A 6,000-nucleotide genomic window follows, 5' to 3' on the forward strand; every position below is an offset into this window, starting at 1 on the left:
ACTAACTTCAATATATTCAGTTCCTGTGACTGTTCTTCCTTTTTGACTTAATTACACTGATAATCTTTGATTAACTTGAACTATTTGGCAGATTAAGTAAGCATCACTTAAACATATACCGTAATTTTCGCACTATAAAGCCCACCTGAATATAAGCCGCAGCAGCTAAATTGAATGATGTGTACATATATAAGCCGCACTGGACTATAAGCCGCAGGTGTTTTAATGTTTAATTACCATATCTAAGGGTTCGTGCACAGAGGGGATTGTCGGGAAAGAGATGGCTGTTTGAGGAAGCTCCCATTTATTAACATTTCAACAAACAAGTTGCATATTTGCATAACGTATTCTAGTGTTACCATTTAGTGCAATAGTAGCTACAGAACATGTACTGTGCTGTGTAAACTGTACTGTATCACATAGCGTTTCAGACACACAAACTTTTCAACTTTCAAACTTAGGAGAGGTTACGTCTTCTTTGTGTTATAAGATAGGACTGGCAGGGTCAGTCAAACCTGGTCGTTTATTTTTAATTAGCCCACTTTGTTTTTGCTATTTGTCTGATTGCATTAAAGATGTGAACAGGTTATCTGTGGATATATGTTCTGATTGGATTGTTGGATTGACAGGTTTGTTCAGTAAACTTCACAGTCAACAGTTTGTACGCTTATATTTTTATCGTTATAGGAATTACATGACATCAACACCAGGCGTACCACCGTTATCCATGCCCTTCCTGTGTATCTGCAAGAGGACACCTCTGGATTTTTCCGAACCTGCACAGTGAGTCTCCTTAATTAATTAACAGTACCACTCTATATTAAGTGAAGAGTTCATTAAAATACAAATATTTGTTGGCACTTATCCTGGTTCTGTCTATCCATCCATATAGTTTGTGTGATTTGCAGAGGTTTTGGTCTGTTTTCCTTCACCCAAATACAAATGAACTGAATCGTTTTTTTTGTTTGAAGCGATACTGAAGTTAAGTAAAACATTTATTGGATATGTTTTATCTCCTGGCACTTGGGTTCACTGGTCGCTCGTCTGATTATTTGGTGTAGAACACCTGTTTTTCACCTTTAAATGTGTAGTCTGTTGACAAAACAACTCTCTAAAACATAGTTCTAACTAAAATATGAACAACTTAGAAAACATATCTCCAAGAGTTGCAGTCAAAAGATATTGCCACACAGAAAATCAAGATTTGCCTGTGGTGCAGTGGATAGAAGATTGGTGTTCGGATCAAGGGAGCACAGGTTCAAACCCCACTGCAGTCAGCATGTCGTTGTGTCCCTGGGCAAGACACTTCACCCCAAATTGCTCCTGTGGGGATTGCCCACAGTATTGAGTATGTAAGTCGCTTTGGATAAAAGCGTCTAACAAGTAACATGTCATGTAATGCAGCTTTAGTATCTGGTTCCGGCCATTTGTTTAAGACATTAAAACAGTCTAATCCCTTAAGCCAGTGGTTCTCAACCTGTACCACTGTTGGTACGCCAGCTCCCGCTAGTGGTACGCGGAGGAATCTGACATATAACAAGTAACATGTAATGTAATGTAATGTAATGCATGACCAACACCCAGTTTGTGATTATTATCTCTCTTTCATTAATTTAGGAAGAGTCCGAACCAGAGCTTGGAGGTGTTGCAGTGGCCCTCCTTACTGTCATCAGTGACAATGGCACAAGTCAAGTGCAATATCAGCCTGTGACCATCTCTGTCGTCATCGAAAATGACATTGTGGTCAGCCTCCCCAGACTTGCAGATGCATTCCTGGTAATGTTTGGACTAATTTATGCACTACACCTCAGCTATCCCAAAGGACTGACAAACACTTTCGAGTTCACTCAGAAGGTTTTACTTGGTCTGGAAGATGGTAAATTGTCGCCCCCAAGTTGCAGACCCTCAAGAATGACTTGATGATGCATGTCAATGTGTTTGGTTTGGTTGAAATAATAAATATTGAGTTCTGTTAACCCAAAAAAGACTGTTTGAGTACTTGTTTTTTTAAGTTCTGGTAACTTAATCCATTAGTAGAGGTGAATTCAAATGTTTAAGTCACAGTACCTGAATATATTTGAGTTGACTTAATAAGCCATTTTAATTTGACTGTAATCAATAGGTACATGTAGCATTTAATCCAATCATTTAAGTTCTTGAAAATTGTAAGTTTTGAGTTCATTAACTTAAAATACTTAAGGCAATCAGTTGCCCTAATTTTTTTGAGTTAAGTTTACTTATTGGGGCTTACAGTGTAGGGATGACTTGATGTGATGTCAATTGAACTTTAACGTTCAATTGTACATTCCTGTCTGACAATATCATCTACATCCTGTATGCTGTGCATCATGTTGTTGTATATGCGGGGCCGTTAGGGACATTATTCAGAAATACCGTTCACAAACAATTATGAAACACTCTCACATAACAGAAACAAAAATCATTTAAAAACACACACATATTTGAAACGACACAACTGAATTGAAAAGTTATTCACATACACATATGAAACACTATCATATACACCTGTGAAATGTGCTCTCAAAAACACGTGTGAAACGCTCTCACACACACGCATGTGAAACCCTCTCACACACACGCATGTGAAATGTTCTCACTCACACACACACACGCACACACACCAACCCTGTCTCCTACATATTACGTTCCCACAGAACTAAACTGCATTCTCAATTACGTTTAGCTAGAAACTTATTTTCTCCCACGTTACGTTTGTTACGAACGTATCTCAAATACGTTTATTTTCTACATATCTTCTAGAAACATATTTTCTCCCACACGTTACGTTTGTTATGAACGTATCTCGAATGTGTTTATTTTCTACATATCTTCTAGAAACATATTTTCTCCCACGTTACGTTTGTTATGAACGTATCTCAAATATGTTTATTTTCTACATATCTTCTCGAAACATATTTTCTCCCACGTTACGTTTGTTATGAACGTATCTTAAATAAGTTTATTTTCTACATATCTTTGCCATTTATTGTCTTGCTTATAATAATGATAATAGTCATTTATAAATATCATTTTAGAGCACACATTTGAAATCGATGATCGGGCTCGATATCCTATGGTTAAATTAAAATCAGTAGGCGAGGCTGTAATTTCGCCAGCTGCGAGGCAGAAAATAATAGTTTTAACATGCCAAAAAGCTGCTGTGTCGTTTATTGCACCTCAAACTTTAAAACAAATCCAGAGTTACGTGTTTCTGTACTTCCTCTAAGAAGAAAGGACAGTATACAACAGAAGAGCTCTGTGGCTTCAGGCTTGATCGCCGTTCAAATGACAGCTGGTTTCCCCAAAAGTGGGCGGGGCTGTAAAGTGACGTAAGAAAGATCCTCAGCTCGCTGATTGGATGTTTTAGCCGCAATGCACGTCGGGATATGGTGTTAATGCGATATGAAATCAGAAAAAAAATTCAGAGTTTAGGATGGCCGAAGACACTACACTACCCATAATCCCCAGCTATCGTTTGGGACTACAGTCCCGTTGACAAACCCCGTGATTAATCTTCAAGCTCTGGGATTGGATGTTGGAGTGGCAGTGCGCCAAGGTTACGCCGAGCGCCAAACAGCTCTTTGAAATGGAACGAAACCACGGCAGACTTTCCAAAACTGGACTCGAACGCCCCCCCAGAACTACACATGCTGGCTATTGTGTTTCGCAACATGTTCTATGGCACGTCTCTACTGGGAATTGTAGTTTTAAAAGACGTTTTCGTTTTTCCCAAAATTAGAAGTTGACAGTATTAAACTGTGTACAGCCCTGGAGGTTTAGGGGATAGGAAACAAATTGGTGTGTACAAATGTAAAACATGTAATTAATAAATGGGTGAAAATCGCTTGTGTCCATAATGGGAAGCATTAATATATACCCACATGCTAGCTCATTGTTACTTTGTAATTCTACTCCACTACAATTCAGAGGTTAACTTGGTATTTTTACTCCATGTTGGAGCAGAACACCTCTGCTACGCGCCGTTCGCTGGATGAGGCTGGATCTCTATTAAATTAAGAAAGGAATTGAAAACACCGGAATCAAAGTTATAACAAATTATCTGAGTTTACTTCTGGTAGGAAACCAAACACATATACAAGTTATACAGAGTACTCGAGTACTCCGGGCTTCAGGTTTGTGATGCGGTTTACAGGTAGACAGACCAGCCTTCAGGAAACGAGAAGTACAGACTTCAGGTTTGGGATGCGGTTTACACGTCTCTAGACCAGCCTTCAGCAAACCAGAAGCATTTTTACACTCAAAAACATCAGTATTCATATCTATTTTTGGGGCGGAGATATGTCGACTCTTCCTTCCCATTTTCCTCCCAAGCGAATCAGAGTTCCGTGAGGAGGAGCTGTGTAAGCTGATCACCTCCCCCAAGTGTCCTGATTGGCTGGATTCACTTCTGGTCGAGTTCAATAGTTCTTCACCAGAATTTGAAATTCCAAAGTCCCCTAAGGTCAAAAGTCAACCTCTATCTTCGATTCGAATCTTAACTCTATTCCTTTCCCATGAGTTCTTCACATAAACCATCCCTTTTCAGACATTTAAACTTTTCTTCACCTATTTAACGATGTGTCTTTAACGACTTAAAAATAACATCTGTTCTTAGGGGTGATAAGGAGCGATGTAATGTTGTCTTTAACGACCTTAATGACGATATCTGGTTTTTAGGGGTGAAACAGGCAAGGTTGGTGTGTGAAACACAGAATCTCTGGGTCAGTGAGTTTAAAAGTGAGAATAACATTCCTATTCTAAGTGATTATCAAAACCCGTTTGTGATTACCTAAAACAGTTCAAACAATACATGTTCACTAAAATACAATTCAAAATAATACATGTTTACTTCAATACAGTGTAGAATCATATCTTTTTACTTCATCCACTACATTTATTTTAGTTACTTTGCAGATTCTGATTAATGATGTGAAATATAAACAACCCTTAAAGCAGACTTTAGTTACACCTGAGTAAAATTCAGGGAAAGGTGATTGTCAAGTGCCAACAATCAGGCGAGATATCAGATCTCTATAAAGTATATTCATTACTCGTTATTCTCTACTAATAGTTAATTAAAAACTGTATATAATGGCTATTTTGCACATCCCTTTCAAGATTTTCTAAGGTTTATTGACATATGTTAGAAGTATTCGTTGTTCTCGCAGCCAGGAGAGAAGCTTAGAACGAAGAGACTAATGGAGTCTCCGGAAAGGTTCAAATTGGTTGAGTTTAATTAAATGGCACGATGATACAACAAGCAGAGGGTAAGAGGAGAGACAGAGCAGCTGTTGCCTCGCCGGGGTGAAGGGGTGAAGTCTCGTGGCGGTGAAGAAGAAGTGTCTCCAGAGCTCCGTCACCTTTCTCTATATCTCAGTGGTGACTCCTCCTCATCAATGGTGGGCGGTGACGTAGGGAGGGAACTTCCCTCCTCTTTCTCATTGTCTTAGTTTCTCTGATTAGGTCATCTCTCTTGCCCCTTTCACACCGGCGCTTTTTCAGCTCCGGCTCGGAGCTGGAGCCTGAAAAGTACCGTTTTTTCCTGTTCACACCGCAGCGGCGCCGCCTCATAGCTCCGGAATGCGGTTCACTTCCAGCTCCAAAAAATTGTCGGCCTAGAGGCAAGAGCTTCGGAGCTAGAGGCGGCGTTGCTTACGTCTCTCTTACGTCGAGGCGTGCAGGAAACTAAACCCACCTCCCCTGAACATGGGTCGACTGAAGAGTCTCGTCATGCCTGCCTACAAGCAGTAGCGCTGAGCAAAGTGACTAGAAGGCAACCACACACTTATAAAAAAAAAACACACTTTATAAAGTCAGGCAACACTAACCAGGCTTCGTGTGATTCTGTTTATTTGTACCTTACTTTGACCATCCGTTCGCTGTTATTGATCATTGTGGAGAGCAGGCAGACGTTTTGTTTGTTATTATAGCAGCTATCGGATGGAATCAATACATGGGCTGCACAGGTTGTCATGTCCG

Source organism: Trematomus bernacchii, unplaced genomic scaffold, assembly GCF_902827165.1.
Source record: "Trematomus bernacchii unplaced genomic scaffold, fTreBer1.1, whole genome shotgun sequence".
NCBI lineage: Eukaryota > Metazoa > Chordata > Actinopteri > Perciformes > Nototheniidae > Trematomus > Trematomus bernacchii.